At 34.2% G+C, this 19,155-nt stretch overlaps 1 protein-coding gene and 1 long non-coding RNA gene across 7 annotated transcripts in view; one reads left to right on the top strand and one right to left on the bottom strand.

Annotated features, from left to right (window-relative positions):
- Nucleotides 1-19,155, bottom strand: part of LOC143234240 (voltage-gated inwardly rectifying potassium channel KCNH6-like) — a 209,746-nt gene that overhangs the window by 182,431 nt on the left and 8,160 nt on the right. The window lies entirely within an intron of this gene.
- Nucleotides 2,920-3,763, top strand: LOC143234889 (uncharacterized). The gene is made up of 3 exons (XR_013018850.1): nucleotides 2,920-2,929; nucleotides 3,006-3,143; nucleotides 3,302-3,763. It is a non-coding gene; the product is annotated as an uncharacterized LOC143234889 (long non-coding RNA).

Below are 19,155 nucleotides of genomic sequence, written 5' to 3'. Positions count from 1 at the left end.
ATGTGTGTAGTTGTATACGTGCGCGCGCACGCCTTTACATTAGACACAGAGAACGCTATCCATAAAACTTGAGTCAAAGATTATGTTACAGTTTGGTTAGAACACGTACCTACTAAGATATAAATTACTCTCTCACGTGATTTAGAAACATCTTGGACATGTGCAGTGGCTCACCTATCAAACTCATCGGTTACCTGATGATGACGTAATACTGTCTAAACATTATACATTTATAATAAAGTTTCTTTTTATTACCCGTTGAAGCTGTCTCCAAACGTTTACATCCCAAATATGGAAAATTATAGTTAAAAAAATGCTTCAAAAATATCATAAGATAAATGGAACTGAGAGGTTATAGACTGATGTAATATATATTCAATTAAGTATGTGAATTAGTCGCAATGCTTTGTCAAACACAGTCCACTTAACGTGAAGAACTGAGAGGTAAGAGACTACGTAAAACAGGGAAACTATATACGTCCAATAGTCGCAACTCTTGGTCATGCATATTCCACTGAGTATAAAACCATTCATAGCAATTCGAAACTTAATAGAACAATATCTTGAAACAAATTATCTTGTCGAAATTAGTATCAGAGCATAGTAAACATTCATTCTAAATATGCAAAAATAATTTGTGTAAAAATTTCACTGTGATTTGTGAGTTAACTGCACCCAATATAGTAGCGCATCAACAAGCACCATCTACGGTATTTGCGCAGTGTGATCTCAGTGAATAACCACGGTCATGCATTCTGTAAAATATTGATTGTTCTGAAGTGACTGGAAGCAAAGAGATAAGCACTTTGAACGTAAGTGCAATGTGTCACTTGTAAAAGATGGTGGTGGGGATACTAAGACGTGGACTGCATTATGTACAGTTAGCATGAGACACATCTGTGAGCCCTCCAATCGCACGGCAGTATACCTTTGGACTCGCGCCACTAGAAACTGGGTTTCGATACCCGTGATGAGCAAAGCACAGATATCCCATGGCGTGGCTTTGTGTTTAATTCCAGACATTCAGTTAATGATATTCGCGAACTTTCTGCGTGAATAAAATCCGATGTTTGTCACAAAATGCTAAATCAGCAGATTCAAGGACCAAGAAGTTCTGTGTTACTCATTAGATCAATTTATTTGTCAAGCACAATAACACGCACAAGGTCTGTGTTTAATTTCAGAGCAACAATATATTCGTGATGTGAGAAAAACTCATAAGTTTAGAAAGTCTTAATATAAAACGATAAAAACCGTATAACCTTTCTTCTTCAGGCGCAAACTGGGAATGGTGGTGTAAATGAATGAGTGATATATATATATAAAAGGAGTTGAGTGACGTCACGAAGGTCACGTGAGCTTCCAGGAAATGCTTTTGTATATTTTTAAACAGTGCACTGTTTTAGAGTAACAATATAAATATCTTTACACGGTCCGTCCAACCCTATATATATTAACTTTTAAAAGACCTTTTTGAGACCATATAGATAATTAATTTTAAAAGTGAATTTTCAACAAATTTAATAATTGCCTTAGAAACTGTACTTTGGTTAGGTATAATTCCTGTGTGATTGCCATATTTTTAAACACTTTAGTTTTTGAGTAAAAAATGAAACAAAATGTGCGAGTTCCTCTTGGTCGTTCGGCTGTTTCCGTGACGTTTTACAACTATGACGTAATAGTTGCCAAACACGCTTCGTTGCACGCCGACAATTTCTTTCCTTTCAGTGTTGGTGTTTTATGTAAATCTATCGGTGATTTTTTTCGGATTACATACTTTGTGAAACTATTTTTGTCTTGATTTTGCTACTTTATATTTGTATTATGGTAACATGGTTTACTGCGTTGCTTATGTTTGTAAAAACGGTTCGACATCGGGCAAAAGCTTCTTTTCATTTCCGTGCAAGGAGAAGGAACCAGTAAGGTGGCGACAGTAGGTGCGGGTGGTCAATAGAAAGAACTGGACACCTTCACACCATGCAAAGCTTTGTCGAGATCACTTTGAACGCTCATGTTTTGTAGCGGATCCCACTGTTTTGGATTCCGTAGGTTTGAAGCCAGGCAGGTTGAGACTGAAAAAAACCATCGGCAGAAGACAGGATCGTCCCCACCATCTTTCCTCGTGTAGAGCTGAGGACTGATCTCAGCCTGCTGCGTACAGGTTCCACCCCTCTGAAGCCATCCCTTGCCATCACGAAAAGAACAAACTTAAAGGTATGTGTGCAGTATAAAGCGATAAACAATAACTAGTATAATATAATAATTTAAAAAGTACAAGTTTTTGAAGAATATAACTAGACATACACATTTCACATCATGAGCGTGTTTTGCGTTTGTGGCACCTGAAAGTCAGTGAAACCTTGATTTCCTTGTATAGACAGTGGACAAATCTTTCCCAAATAGAGTATATTCCAAGTTTAAAAGCTGGTAGATCATTCTGTAGATGTTTTTGTATCATATTTAAAAATGGAAAAGTTTAAAGAATACCATTTTTCAAATTTAACATTTCAAGATAAATTGAAATAAGACTGTGTCTTGAACATGTTGAAATAATCAAGTACATGTTATATATTTAAAAAAAATTGTAGACTTGTAAAAAATCAAATATAAACTCCATAACATATTTCCATAACTCATTATAATAAAATTAATCTTAACACAGTACTTTGACATTGTCATATTAAATGTAAATCTCATTTACATAAAGCATATTGTTTTAATATATAATCTTATTTCTTCAGCTTTTAGAGGAAAGTGCTGCTGATGACACAGTGCTTCTGTAGAGAAACTTGTGATTCAGCCCACCACTGATGATGACTGTCAAGACTCTAGAGCTGACTCATTTCAGAGTGTGTTTATTCAGACTCTTGTAAGTAGATCATGATTGTTAGATTAAACATTCATAAGTTGCAATAATTGATGTATAATAGTATTTACATTAATTTGAATCGAACCGTGAAAGAATGTTATTATTCCAATACCTAAATAAAAACCTATTATTTTAGCCTATCCCAAGTATTCCAAGAGGTACACAGACTGGCTGGTATTCTGTTTCCAGAGGTGTACAGGTATTCCGATCTGGCTTGAAGACTGTAGCTACCCAGACAGAAAATCTTCCAACAAGAGTTTTGCTTGTGGTATTGGTAAGTTAGTTTGAATGTGAATATGACATTTTCATTCATGATTTAACAATATTCAATAGTCAGATTAGTCCTGTTAATATTATTTTTATTGTTTATTATAAATTATTGGTATACGTATATTGTTCATATACATGTAATTCTTTCACTGATTTTTGCAGAATCATCACCTGCTGCTAAGAACTCCTTTGTATCACAAGTGACAGATGCTGATGATACTGATGATGTTCATATGAGTGATGATGAAGGTGCTGATCCTGACTAGAACTTGTCAAAAGTAACTGTTCTAGATTCGTTCAGAGTAGGTTCAAATTGATATGGCGCTACTCGACACTGTTCAGAACACAAAGACTCCGCCTCTGTTTCTCCGTATGCACTGGACATGTTTATTTACATTTAACGCGCTGGCGTTGGCGGTTTGTTTGGCAACTATTACGTCACAGTACTTTTCCTAGCGGCAAACGTAAAAACTAAAACGTTCGGATTGCCGCTCGGAAAGGGCTCTTTCTGCACCAGATTCTATGTTTCATTTATTAGCACATATTTTTTTATGAAAAATGTGAACCTGCAAAATTAATCAGTATGAGTAGTTCTTTTGACTGCAAAGTTTTCTTTTTTCTGTAAAATTCACCTTTAATGAGACTAAATTAAATTATTCTATTCCTCATTAGTTGGCCAATTGTTTAAAGCAATTATAGAGACAAACTGGATCAAACATCTATCTGAATTAATCTTAAAGCACGTGTCACAGATAGGAAGAGCATTTCTTCAGGACAAACATTATGTTATGTTGCAATATGAAAATGATTAATTGATGGAGCAAAATGATTTTTCACGCTTAGCGTCTGGTTATGCAGTATGTTATTTTGTCAGTAACATCAACAAAGTCCGTAGAATAGTGTGCGTAGCATACTAGTGCACCAAATGTCGAGCTTCCTGCGTAGCAAATTTCATACGTCATTCCGAAGCTTGCCGTACTTCTATAGACATATGGATGTATCTCATGTTTACGTATTTGACGAAACAACAACAAGTATCGAGACAATTTGATAAAATAAAATAGTATATATCCTACAAAGGGCTCACTTTAGGCCTCATTTCCACGCACAAAAAGCACGTGTTTTCATGCAACATAATATCTTTTCATCAAATATTCTAGAAGTGCGTAGAGAGATTTATGGTTAACAAAATAGAATAAAAGCTTGGCTGAAGGCTGTAAAATATATTTATGCCAACGTAAATCAAATGTCCAATTTCAAATAATGACGTAACAAGAAGTATCCAATAAAAGTCTTAACATTATTATATCTGAAGAATTATGAACATTTAAAACTGCAAACCGTCTAACGGGCAAAAGAAAAACTAATAGACTTATTTGCAAAATCTTAACAATTTGGTAGAATACGGTATTAGAACGTCCTCTATATAATATGGAAGATGTTCTAATGATGTATATTCGAACAATAGCGAAAGCACACCTTTCCTCTCTTCCATAAAACATCCTACAGTAATATCATTTACTGTTTGTTTATTTTTTATCCGTGTTAGAACAGTTAGGTTAATGTTGTTGTTTATACATTGATGTATAGATATAAACCTTGGTCAGTTTGTTCGTTTGGATGATTAAGTATGATAGATATAGCACATGTTTTCTCACAATCTTTTCCCACAATTAAGGATATATATACAAGCGTATAAAAAGTTTGAAGATTCACTGTTAAACGAAGTATTCTGCGCTTACACAAGTACTTTAGTTCATTGAATTGAGAATGCTAAATTACTGTTTTTTTTTACATTAAGACATAAGTTTTGAAGTTATATTATTTTCGAATAATATACCTTAAACTTAAGGGCAATATTATGTCAGTTATCAATGCATCCTATCCTCTTGGTTGATTTAATTTTATCGAAACGTTAATATAGAGTTGTTCGACATAAGAAACGCCCAGCTGTGAAAATTAAATTAAAACTTTAATCATTGTAAAATAAAATAATTTACAATGGAATGTATTGACGCCAGAATTTCCCCTTTTAGCCAATTTGTAGTTCAATTCTAATACACTCCAGTTCATAAGCTTCTCGAAAAGAAAGACAGCTTCTAAACTATGTTTTCTTTTCCACGAGATTAAACAGAATTTACAAAAAAAAAAAAAAGTTATCTCACGCATGTTAAAGCAGACGAGCAAAGTGGCCGCCTGTAAATCAGTCTTCTCTGTCAAGCTGAAATGTCGTGCAGAAATGCTGAACGATTCGATCGATAAGCGAGGGGTTCTCACTGAGAATGATATTTCCGCTTTGGGTACGTCTGAAGACAAAATGATATACCCGAACGGTTTTAACGTGTGATCTCAATTCCAATCACATATTAAATTTATCGTGTTTTTGATTTGTGGTGAGACGTCCCTATGGTTCTGCGAGTCTAGAATTGTTTTCAAACATCATAAAACCTGAAACTTTATTTTAAAAAGTGACACGAAAGAAATAGCAAAAACATATATTTTTCCTCATTTTTCCCTTTCTTCGTTTACATGAGATATCATTAAAAAAACTCAGGGAAGTAACAATAATTTTAACAACCTTATAAAAATGTAATCACGAATCTTGTAGTTTTTATTTCATGCGATAATCTTAAAAATTACCAATTTATATGTTTAATTTGCGCTAGTTAACCATAGTAAATATCCAAGCATTAAAATAAAAACCTCAATTTTTCCAAAAGTCTTAAATCTATTACATAATTGAGCCGTCTCTAGTGGGTCCTGCTCTTTGTTTTCACTATATAGTCTACCATTAAGAATTTACGCATACCACTGGAAATATAGTACTAGTGTTTTATAAATATATATGTCTCTTCAGCAGACCAGAATTAATTCTATCGATCGACTGACCTTCAACTTCACGCACCAATCTAATAAAAATATATTCTTCTCTTTCGGTTCGATACGCTCGTGTAACATGCAGGTCGTGACTGTTGATATATAAACCGAGCATTCCTTTTACATGATTCCACCACTAGTGGAACAACCATTAAAATAGGTTTCTGTATGTTCCTACTTGACGAATAAAAATCCAGTATTTCTTCTATCGCCCACGTCGAATCCCTTTAGTAAGGTGGCGTCGTAATGTTATTGCAAATGTGGACATTTCGAAGCAACAGCGAAGTTCGTGGTAAAACCTGATGTTAGTTACAAATGAAAGTACATAAGTTTACGAGAGTAATATTTTGGCATCCGTTAGAAACCATACGTCAGAATTTACAACGAGATTCTCAGAAAAATAACCAGACACTACACTAATGCAATGAAGTGTTTACAGATATTTATTTTCTTTCAAATTGTGTTTATCTGATTTTGTTTCTGTTTATATTTAACATTGCATAATGTGTAGCTTATGAATTTCGTATAGGATTTTACTTGACAACAATACGAAACAAAATTTTTACTTTTTTTTGTTCCTGGACAGAAAGTTTTATTTCCCAATTACTTATGTCTAAAGTAAATGTAGAAGACCGATTTTTTTTCTTCAAACTTTACTTTTGTGACAAAAACATGATGGAAGACTATATTTGGGGGCTGATACGTGAAAGTGATTTACATTACAGTCGCAAATCTCGAAACACTACCCACTTCTAAACATTTTTGTATAACTTTAGTATAGATACATGTAAATCTTGATTCATATGTTGTTTTATTCAGACCTTATGTAAATGAAAATGTGCAAATTTGCCCGTTTTTACATAGAAAATAGGTTAATTTCTAAATTTCATTATCCAGGTTACAAAAGCAAAATTTGAAAGGAATAATGGCCATTTTCTGTACTTTTACAACATAAGTAATTTAGAAATAAGACATAATATCCAGGAACAAAATTTGTGTCATAGTGTAATACAAGGCGATTTTGATACTGGTTAAAGCATAGGATATTACTTGATAATATCAAGGCGATTTTATTACGGATTACAGCATATGATAGATAACAGTAAGACGATTTCATACTAGTTGTCTCAAATGATTTTGCCTTATAAAAGCCAACGTTATTCACTCAATGAAAGATAACACCAATACAAATTCTTTTATCAGAACATTACAAACCCACAGTTTTCATATTAGCTTTATCTTTAGAAAACCTGCTAACCTTCGAGGTGTTTGTTGTTTATTTTTCAGGTTATAATGGTGTGTAATGTGACAATTTCTTGGAAAACCTTCGAAGAGTTTCAAACTGTCGTACGAACCCAGATGAAGTCAGCTTCTACAGAACTAATTTCGGACGTATGAAGGTAGTTTTATTCTACATCCGTAAGTTTTAAGGAGTTTAAATTACGTTCAACTGTTTCATCTGCGACAGGATTATTGAAACTAAACGTAATGAAACACAGTGTCTTTCTTTGAGGCGTTGATATGACAAATATCAAAGCCCCTCCCAAATAGTGCTCTACGAGATTATTAATATTACATCCTTGTTTTATTCATCATAACCCTGTTAGAGTTTTGCTACCAATAATTCACGAAACACGTGAACATTTCTATTTAGCACTTTGTATCCCCTCTCAGTAGGTAGGCGGTAAGTTTACAGAGTTATTATGTAAAAATCAATGGTTCGATTCCTCTCGGAACAGATAGTATGTTCACTGTCTGCTATGGCCCGGCATTGTCAGGTGGAAAAGGCACATGACTCGCAATGTGAAAGGCGCAAGTTCGAATCCCCTTCCCACCAAACATGATCGCCCTCTTAACCGTTGAGGTGTTATAATGTACGGTGGCGACTAGTTGCCTCCCAGCTATTTTATCATTGCTAAATTAGGGACGGCTAGCGTAAATATCCCTCGTGTAATTTTGCGCGAAATTCAAACCACTGTCAGCAAACGTCTCATTTACATACACTTTTGCTTTAAAGACAAATGAATTAGATATTTCTCAACACATCTAGAATATATTACATAAACTATTTTCGCTTCATTCCCTTTTAATCTACTTTCAGCGTGTTGAACTGAAGGCGTCTCGTATTTCAACATTACTAGCACTGTAAAATACGACTCGTTGAAATCTTTTACCTTTATTAAGCATTTAAGTTGAGTAGTTGGTAGGCCTCTGAAACGATACAAGTTAAACTGAATTCTGATGAAAAATTAAACTGTAAAAATGAAAGTTTTTGTTACCTAAACTTCAGGGCCGAGATGATATAAACCAAGCTTTTAATCGTAGATAACTAAACTAGTGAATTTTGTTCTGTTTTATTTTTTACAGTGAGCTAAAAAAACTGATACGTTTTAGAGCACTTAATGAAGTTGACCACTGAAACTACAGCCTCTTGTGGCTTCTCCAAATCCAACTGAGCTTTATCTTTCAATTTTTATAATATTTATATTTTCATCAGTGAGAGTCATTTATGAGAATATATTTTATTACAATGATTTGGTGGGTAAAGTCATGACTGTAATGTTTTCTCTCTTTTGTCTATAAAATACTTAGGCTAGATAGAGCATATGTTTGTTTAAAACATATATTTTGTTACAACATATATGCGCAACTCCGTTTTGAGTCAAAGTAGTATGCATTTTTTTATCTTTAACATTTCATATACGTTTGATTTATTTATACCAATTCATTTTATAAAATCACAATCACTTCAAAATGCATAAATATGCACGTGTATGTGTGTGTGTGTATGTGTGTGCAGTTTTGATCATAGGCCACGGTAGAGTGTTTTATTTCTGTTTTTCACACACTAATCTTAAACCCAGTTTCGGTTTCTGATGTTGTTTTAATGTTTGTAACAGCTGACAACTAAAAAGGAATTTATACTTCAAGTATACAGATCCAGTTTGTAAAGTGTTTGTCAAAGTACTGAGAGTCGTGTCCAGTGTATAGTTTACCCAGTAGTAAGGGTAGAAGGGAAAAGTAAAAGTTACTACAAATCCTAAAATAATTTGTTTGATATGAAACACAAACTATAGAATGGGCTATGTATGCTCTGCCCATCACAAGTGTCAAAAATCGATCTCTAGCGTTTTAAGTCTGCAGACATACCGCTCTGCCACTTAGGGGCTTCTAAAACAGATTATTAAAGTTAAGAGAAGTCAATCTTCTGAGAATACTTAAACGCGAAATAATAGGGATTAGCGAAGTTCGTTGTACTTTGTCACACAGTAGCCTAAATTAATTATTTGTACTTAGTCACACAGTAGCCCAAATTAATTGTATATATACTCTTAGAATGCTCGCTAATAAACATTTAGTTTCTTACTAAACAATGGTGAATTATATTCGTTATAGGGGCCTTTAAAAAACCGAATAAATAACCCGTACCGTACAGCTAGAAGTATCAGCCATGTGTTAAACATATTTTAAGAGCAAAGAAAATATGTTGCACAAAAACGAGAGTTCGTGTGATGAGCTTATTTTTATCTCGGTTGTTCTCATCCATATGAACATATTCATCCCAATCTTTAACATTGGCAGCAACCAAGTGACTTACGCTTCACAAAAAAAAAACCACGTGATCACGTGAGTAGCCACCATCACTGGGAAGCACGAGTCGGTTTAGTCGATTTAATGTTCAAGTTGAAATGCAAAAATACAATCAAAAGTGAAGAAACCAGTTACCTGAAACTCAATAATTACCCATTTGTTGATTCATTGTTTTGTGTATTCTCGTAATTGTAATAATACTCTCTCTTTGTTCTTCTACAAATATTTTTGTCTTTCTAATAGATCTACTTAAACCTTTACGTATCAAACAGCCAACCACTCAGGTGTTATCTGTCATTCTCTCCTTCAGTTGTCAGTTGTTCAACTTCTTTTCACAGTCTTACTTTCCATTTAACAGGCAACAATGTATCTTTTGTCACTCTAGATGTACAAGAACCTTCACTGAAAATCAATACAATAGGGACTGAAGAGGTTTTCCAGTGCTGGTTCGAGAGTAGAGTGTTGTTCACAGGTACATATGCTTACACGAAATATCTTTCATGATCAGTACAGCTTTCTTCATGTAATTCATATTATTATGAAACGTTTTGTCTTCTACTATCTGACGTTACGATAACAATAAAACAACAGCGACTTCAAATACGTGTTAACACCTTGTGATTTTCACACTTATTGTGTCCTTAAGTTCTATTGTCCAAAATACAGTCGCTACTTTACATGTTATTACCTTTGTGTTAACGATAAATAAAGCCCACGTACTGTCTTGAATACATAAAGCAAAACACTAATTTTGACATCCATAACATCTTAGCAACAAAGAAAATCATCTGAAAACCTAAAGGGATTAAACTTTTACTCAATTTTTGACTTGCTTCCACGCAGACTTTAGCACAAACATGTGTCAATCTTGCTAGTTGTAACATTTTCGTTTCAACTTTTCGGTTTGGTTTGGTTTGAATCTGCGCTAGCTGTTCGTAATTTAGCAGTGTAAGACTAGAGAGAAGGCAGCTAGCCATTACCACCCACCGCCAACTCTTGGGCTACTCTTTTACCAACAAATAGTGGGATTGACCATCACATTATAAGCCCCCATCGTTGAAAGGGCGAGTATGTTTGGTGTGACAGGGATTCGAAGCCGCGACCCTCGAATTACGAGCCGAGTGCCTTAACCCACCTGGACATGCCAGGTCAAGGGATCGTTAGAATCCGGCTTCATGTCACATATGATATTTTAATGTCTTAACTTGAAAAAATATACACCAGTTTAAACAATCTAATTTTAAGACCGACCACAGAATCCTGATAAACATTACTGTTTTCAGTTACATTTATTTAGTATCTATGGTTTTGTACACTTATATGTATTATCAGAGTGTATATATTTCGGCGTGTGTAATGTTCTGACAACTACATTATAGATACCAGCAGAAATACCCACCCTCTGGGCAAGTGTAACTGCTAATTCCTGCGGAAGGCTATTTGACCTGCGACCTTTTCTGGAATTCTCTGGCAGTTCTACAACAATGTACTCACACTTGACATTCAATAATGTTCGCCATCCATTAGAAAGAGGATTGGAGTTAGTTTAAAATTGAGATAGCATCACAGCATTAGATCACTGAGCACATATTTTAAGAGCAGAGAAAAAATGTTGCACAAGGACGAAGGTTCATGTGACAAGCTTATTTTTATCTCGGTTGTATTGTTTTGTTTTCATCCGTACGAATCTGTTCAACCCAGTCTTTAACATTGGCAACAACCAAGTGCCTTACTCTTCACAAAACCACGTGATCACGAGACTCGCCACCATTGAAATTTTATTTATAAAACGTATACGTGCAAAACGTTTTCCATCTGTGTTTGTTTATTGTTAAGTACAAAGTTACCCAATGAGCTATCTGTGCTGGTCTCCATCACGGGTAATAAAACCCAGTATTTAGGGTTATGGTAATTCAAACTTACCACTGTGCCCCTGATATGGGGGTCAGCCTGTTTTTTGTGTGCGTGTTTACTTTAGAGCAAAGACACATTTAGCTATTTACTGTGTCCACCGAGGTGGATCTAATATCTAATTTTAGCGTTGTAAGTCACTAGATATATTATATTATACATTATATTGTCATATGTCTTATAGTTAATAAACTGTTTAAAGAGACAACTGAAAAATTAAAATACATATTAGACGTTTCGCAAATGTCAAAATTTTACGAAACGTCAAATACCCATATTAATTTTTCATTTACATCCTTCTCGGTTGTTTTTCAATGAGTTTATAGTTGCTCTGAATATCTTGGTTTTATTCATTAAATCTTGGATCGTTTACTCATTTTGATTTACTGTATTCTTCGCTTTTTTATACAACTGCTTATTGAAGATAGCGAGTTAAGTTTTTTATCTGTAATTCAAACTTATTACGGTGATTAATAAATTATATATATATAGTAGTGAAAATTAATACCTTTTGATAAAGTTAAATAAACCAAATCAAAAGGAAAGACTGAGTTAATTAAAACAGCAAATCCAAACCTCTGACTAACTTCATTATAACTTAAAATAACGAGGTGAAACAAAAGTAAATTAAACGAAAAACGTTGTACTAATTGAACATATCTCAGGGTACAAGTTATAATGTGGGATTATAAAATGTATACCTAGGTTTTGGAGGTGACTAAAGAAGTAGGACCCAAATTGCGGTGAGAATACACCGTTTATCAGTCTAGCCTCCATTCACCAATCTCACATAAGAAATAAAAGAGTAGTAATTGATATAGAAATATAAGTAAAGAGAGCAAGATGTGGGTGCCCAAGCCCACAACGTCACAAAAAATAATAAAATAAAGTAATTTTTATTACAATTAATTTTCTTCTTTACCTTGGAGAGCAATCACCTTCCCAAAACTGCAGGTAGTGAAGGAAGATATCATTTCTATTGCTATCCTTTTACATCATTTTTCTTTATGTGAGACTGGCGAATGGAGGTTAAGATTGATAGACGGTGTATCCCCACTGCAATATTGGCCCTACTTCTGTAATCACCTCCAAAACCTAGGGTACATTTTATAATCCCACATTATACTTATACCCTGGGATCCTTTTGCTTAGTGTAACGTTTTTTTTATTTTTACTTATTGTTTTTTGGTTATAACAAACTAATATAATTAATCAAAAGTTTGGACTTGCTGTTTTTAACGCAGTCCTTCCCTTTTATTTTGTTTACTCAACTCTATTAGTATTAGTTTTCTCTTATATATATATATATATACGTAAACCTAAATAAGCTCAAATTTTGTTTGTTAACTATAAACATGTCCAATGGGCTATAAGTGCTCCTGTCGCCGCAGGTATCGAAACCTGCCTTTTAACGTTATTAGCCATCCGACTTAAATCTGAGTCAACAAGTTGCAGATTAGTCTGCAATTACAAAACAAAGTATTTTATCCACTGCACTTCGTCTGCCCTGTGGCTCAACGGTAAGCCTGAGGAATTACAACGTTGAAAACCAGGTTTCAGTGCTTATTGTGGACAAAGCACATTATGTAACTTTGCACTTAACAACAAGTTTCGGTATCTTTAACGTCGTATTTATTTTCATTGTCGTACATATGTGCTAATGAAATTATACGGGTTTACGTAAAATTCGAGAAAAAAAGAATATGTAGCGCCATCTGGCAGTCAAAGCTGATTATTTTATAATAATTTTGTTGTTGTTGTCCTTTTGCATTTTTCAGTAGCGGATCAAGGATTTTGGTTGCGTGTCTTTAAATCTTAAAAAATATTTTAAATGAAGTCTTACAATCACCAATCTGTCGTGACCTACACCGTACGTATAGACATCTGGTCTTCAAACACGCGGCTTTGTACTGCAAAAGCTACGCTTATGAAACCCGATAAAACCTTATTTAAACGAATCATTTAATCATGAACAAAAACATTATTAGGAATATAGGTATGAATCGAATGACAGGTCTGTCAAACGAAGTCAAACGCTATTGCTTCTCCACAGAGTCAATCGTAAACTTATTATTTTTGTTTACTTTTGTGGGTCAAACTCTATCCAATGGACCTTAGTATGTCTGACTATAGATTTCGTAGCTCGTGCTACATCATTATCAAATCAAAAGACGCTCTCTGTAGATTAGGGTCGTGAATACGTCATAATAGCAACTGTCAAATCCCACTATTAGATTAAAATAGCCAACAAATTGGCTGTGGATGCAGGGGCATGACTACACAAGATGACCCCTCCTCCGCAGAAAAGGTAATTGAGTCCTCATACATTCACGCCCCCGGTAGTACAGCGGTATGTCTCCTCTTTTAGAACGCTAAAGTCAGGGATTCGATTCCCGAGGTGGCTTTGCTATAAGAAAAACACACATACCTACATTTATTTCCTTATAATTGTAGTTAAGTTTCTGGCTGATTTTGGCTCGCCCCCTCTCCGCAATTGCAGGGGCTGATGGGGCATAGTTACGCCAGTGGGTTGGTAGTTATTACCTTTCCTTCTATCATATCAAAATTAGAGACGCTTGATGCAGTAGCTTTGTAGAAAATCCAACGAACAATAAACTCATTTTTACCAAGACCATCTGTGTCGTTTTTCAAAAAAATCATTATTTCGTGTCACAAATTTAGTTATCGCTAAATCTATTGCTTTACTGATGGCGTTAAAAAATATAATACCCAATCCTATATCTGTTCATGTGAAGTGATATATTGAAAAGTTAAGATAATGATTTCATGTTTTATTTATTTGATATAATAACTATAAAAATATTGTATAATTATACACGTTTTAACCATGGATATAAATAAACAAGTAATAATTATTAAAAAATAAAAATTGTAATTATATATTCTCCCAACCATGGATATAAATCAACACGAGGCCGATTTCATGAATCAAAACAAAGTAGACAGGTACTTTATATTAAAAGTAGTCTCGGTATTCAAGAATAAATGCTATTATAATCTAAAAAGCAAAAACAAAATAATTTGTTCCTGCTTCACAGTCAGCGATCTTTAACGGAGAGACTATATGATAACTTATTAACTCACGATCCCCGTAGCAAAAAAAAAGCATAAGTTTTGCTCCAAGAAAACTCTTTCAGTTGTCTTGACCTATAGGTGTTTACTCAGACTGCCCCTAATATTCAATTCAATTATGTATGTAGTTTATGCTAAGCATAGTACTCTATTACGCTGATTTATATTACCAAAACTGTTACTACTGGCCCGGCATGGCCAAGTGGTTAAGGCACTCGACTCGTAATCTGAGGATCGAGAGTCCTAATCCCCGTCTCATCAAACATGATCCCCCTTTCAGCCGTGAGGGTGTTAGAATTAATGATAAATCCCACTATTCTTTGGTAAAAGAGTAGCCAAAGAGTTGGCGGTTGGTGGTGATGACTAGCTGCCTTCCCTCTAGTTTTACACTGCTAAATTAGGAACGGCTAGCGCAAATAGCCCTCGTGTAGCTTTGCGCGAAATTCAAAACAAAGCAAACCTCACTTTTACTACTTCACGCCTCATTTAGTAATGGGCACGTTCGCACTAAAGTTGCATGTAAATCTTCAAGTCAGACGCTGTCACAGACAGACAGATGGATTCTCAGATTTTCAAATTAAAAAAAGAAAGAATTGATTCATCTATAACTCAAGACTTTTATGATAGTTCATGACTACAGTCCAGCTCACACACCACGTGCAAGCAAATTCATGCCACTAGATTATGAAGGTCGAATGTAGACCATAAATCACCTATTAACAATGAATGCATAGCATTAACTTTTACGGTCCCTCAAATATTAAATATTTGTAATATTAAAAAAAGCATTTAAAAAAGTGTAGCAACGAATTTCACACCCTATTGCTTTAGATAAACTATTCTGGATTCTTTTACAGTATATCTCCAGTTAATAATTTACTGGATATATTTAATATAACTACATTGAAAATGACATGCTTTGTTCAGAATAATAGCACCTCATACAATAACACATGATGTTTCAGCAGTGAAAAGAATAATGTTGAAAATCTGCCATGATCAACCCAAAACCCCCACAACGATCCATCTGAGAAATTCTGAATCATTCTGGAATGCTGCCTGAGAGACATACACTAAAATCTCTCTCATCTTCCGACAGGAATGGCACTTTATTCTACTAGATATCTACTGCTAATGGCTGCTTAAAGCTGCTAATTGTAGGGTACAAGATGTTATTGATATACCGAAGATAGGATGTCTCTTTATTAAAATGATGGCTTCGTGGTAAGATAAAACATCCTCTTTCTCAAAGTGTTGCTCGGGCTAGCATGGCCAGGTGATTAGGAACATCGACTCGTAATCTGAGGGTCGCGGGTTCGAATCCCCATCACAACAAACCGTGGGTACGTTATAATATGGCAGTGAATCCCACTATTCTTTGATGGATGGTGATGACTAGCTGCCTTCCCTCTAGTCTTAAACTGCTAAATTAGGGACGGCTATGCAGATAGTCCTCGTATAGCTATGCGCGAAATTCGAAAACAAAAAAACAAAGTGTTGCCCCTCAGTCTGTGGACTTACATCACTAGAAACCGCATTTCTGTATCCGTGATGGGCGGAGCAGAGACAGTCCATTGTGTAGCTTTATGCATAACCTAACCCCAAACAAACTCACGGTGTATTATCCCAGAATTACTGATAATACATATATAAAGAGAGAGATCTGAAAGAGCAGAGTTCGGGAAAACGGGCGTATTATTTCGCGACGCAAGTTCCTCAATTTAACAGAGTTATCTCCTGCATTATGTTTCCCGAAAATAAAATACTGTTTTTGTCTCACAAGAATAGTTTAGTCCGAGAACAAAGTGTTTAGTGAAAACATTTCCTAATTTTAACATTTAACCATTAAAGGGGTTAAAATATCTTATCAATACTTGTAAAGATCCATTGTTGTAATAAATGCATTGCAATATAGTAGAGTTACTACTTACACATCATTCCAACAGTACTGGTTTTGACGTGGATTACAAAAAAGAGTTGGTGACAGAAAGAAAGGAAAGTTAGGGTGATTTTCTTCACCCATTAATATATAATATTTTTTAGACTTAAGAAACGTCAATAACCCTTTAAAGAAACGAAATAGCCAGTTTATCATTCGGTTACTTACTCGTAAGCAAATTTAACCACAGGAAACGTAAATGAAACACATTCAGTGTCTCAAAACTTTCGAAATTAACCGAGAAAAAAATACCAAAAATTAATCATCTAGCTAAACATTTTTCTGTTTATCTTGACGAACTGGAGTACCCGTAACCTGAAAAGAAATTATGTAAATTCATATATAATGAATGAAAGGTTATCTTAGGACATAAAGTTGTTTCCTGTATATATAATTTAAAAAAAAAACGCCCACAAAAGTAGTAAAACACAAAATGTAAAACCTTAACTTTGCACCATCTCCTCATGGATCCAACAAACCTTCATACCAAATTTGGTGAAGATCCATCAACAGGGGCGAAGTACTGGTAGAAACAAAAAAACCGCAAAAACACTAATATATCCATACCCTGCGAAGTTTTTACATAAATATACACCAGACAGTACTATTATATTTATATAGATGGCGCCAATGCATTAGATCTGCGTGTGTAGTATTCATGACGTCATATCTGCACCCTGAGAATGGAGAAAAATAAAGTTTCCGTGATGGGAAAATCATGACTCCTATTGCAAATCTACAAGTAACAGGATAAAGATTTCGCGAAGTTGGGAGTTGCACATCGCGTAATCAAAATGTTTTACAGTATCATGTAAGCAAGGGTTCCGTTATAGTATTATACTTTGTACAGCTTCATTTATTTAAGTTAATTTGCAATTAATATAGAAATAAAATACTGTATCATCATACATATATATATAAGAGAAATCTATAAAAATGTATTATACTATTCAAAGCATGTAACTCTTGAAGTGATGAAGAATTATCACATTTCGCCATTCGATTTTATAGCATTTATAATGAAGAAAAGAGAAGTTTCTTTGGCTTAAAATTGTTGAAACGTCCAAAGGCCAATGTTACTCTATGAAAAAATCAATAGCTAATGTTAATACTCTACGAAAAGGCCGAAAGGTAATTTTACACTCTATGATAGTACCAAGAAGTATCTTTCTACTCTCTGAAAAGACCAGAAGCTGATATTCATATTCTATAAATAGATCGAGAGGTAATGTTTGTACTCTATAAAGAGGCAAATAGTTGATAATATTGTTTGACAAGTCCATGAATAAATGTCCGTGCTCAAATAATGCCAAAAAGTAATTTTCATACTTTATGAAAAAGCCAAGAGCTAACGTCGTACCCTGTGAAGAGAGCAAGAGCTAATGTTAGTACTGTTTAACAAGTCCTATAATCAATGTTCGTGCCCTGCAATAAAAAAAACGAGAGGTAAAGCTGCAATATTTTACTAAAACCATTATAATAAAAAGCCACGTGTACAACAATGTCATTTGGAATATCAAAAAACTTGAATTTTATTTTGTCTTTTTTAATAATTCCAGTTACCTAATAAAAACTTCTGGAGTAAGTTAACATCCATTTTTCATCATATCTTCGTGTTACAAGTAATCAAACACCAATTTACTCTCCACACGGACTCAAAAATACAGAACAGTAATTTTCTTGAAGCATTTCAACGATGGTTTGTTGATAAGAGAGAACTGAGATAACTATACCATATATAAATATATATTTACTTCTTATTTAAACCGAAATTATAGAAACGTGTCGTATTCGTTGTTATAAAATAAAAATTTCGTCAACAGCTTTTTAGAATTCTCACTTCTGTTATGGTTTCAGTAATTTCCTTCAGAGCCATCTCCACGTGATGAAAGCAATCTGATAAAGTTATACTCTACAAAGTATCACTTTCCTTGTAAATCAATGTTCTCATTGAATAGCACTATTTATATAAAAAAACAAACCAACCAATAAAATTCAAACCTTGACATTAAGCAGCATGGAGTAAAAAGTGAAAAACTGTGAAATATTGTACGACATATTTCCAGTGTACGCAAACAGTTTCAGTCAACAGTTTCTATTTATAGTTGCTTTTTTTTAATGAGGTTGTTAAAATATTTTAAGTTCGAAACATTTTAAAGATAAACTACATTTTGTATAATAATACGTGTATATTTGTCATAGTCAAATTTACGATATAGAGGTCCATATTGTTAGATTCTTGAGAAAAAGTCATGAAAAGTACTGAACTGGAAAAAAATAGGTATAAGCTAGTAAATAGCACTAAAAACTGTTCTTTTATATTTCCTAGGTCTTGCAAAAAATGACTTTTATAACCAATCCTTTGTTTAAGAGTGTTTATTTATTTTGTGAATTTCGCTCAAAGCTACACTAGGGCTATATGTCCCAAATTTAGCAGTGTAAGACCATAGGGAAGGCTGTTAGTTATCACCATCCACCGCCAACTCTTTGGCTACTCTTTTACCAACGAATAGTGAGATTGACCCTCACATTATAACGCCCCCATGGCTGAAAAAGTGAGCATGTTTGTGGTGACGTGAATTCGAATCTGCGACCCTCGGACCGA

Source organism: Tachypleus tridentatus, chromosome 12 (genome assembly GCF_004210375.1).
Source record: "Tachypleus tridentatus isolate NWPU-2018 chromosome 12, ASM421037v1, whole genome shotgun sequence".
NCBI classification, from domain to species: Eukaryota; Metazoa; Arthropoda; class Merostomata; order Xiphosura; family Limulidae; genus Tachypleus; species Tachypleus tridentatus.
This window is presented reverse-complemented; position numbering and strand designations above follow the sequence as displayed.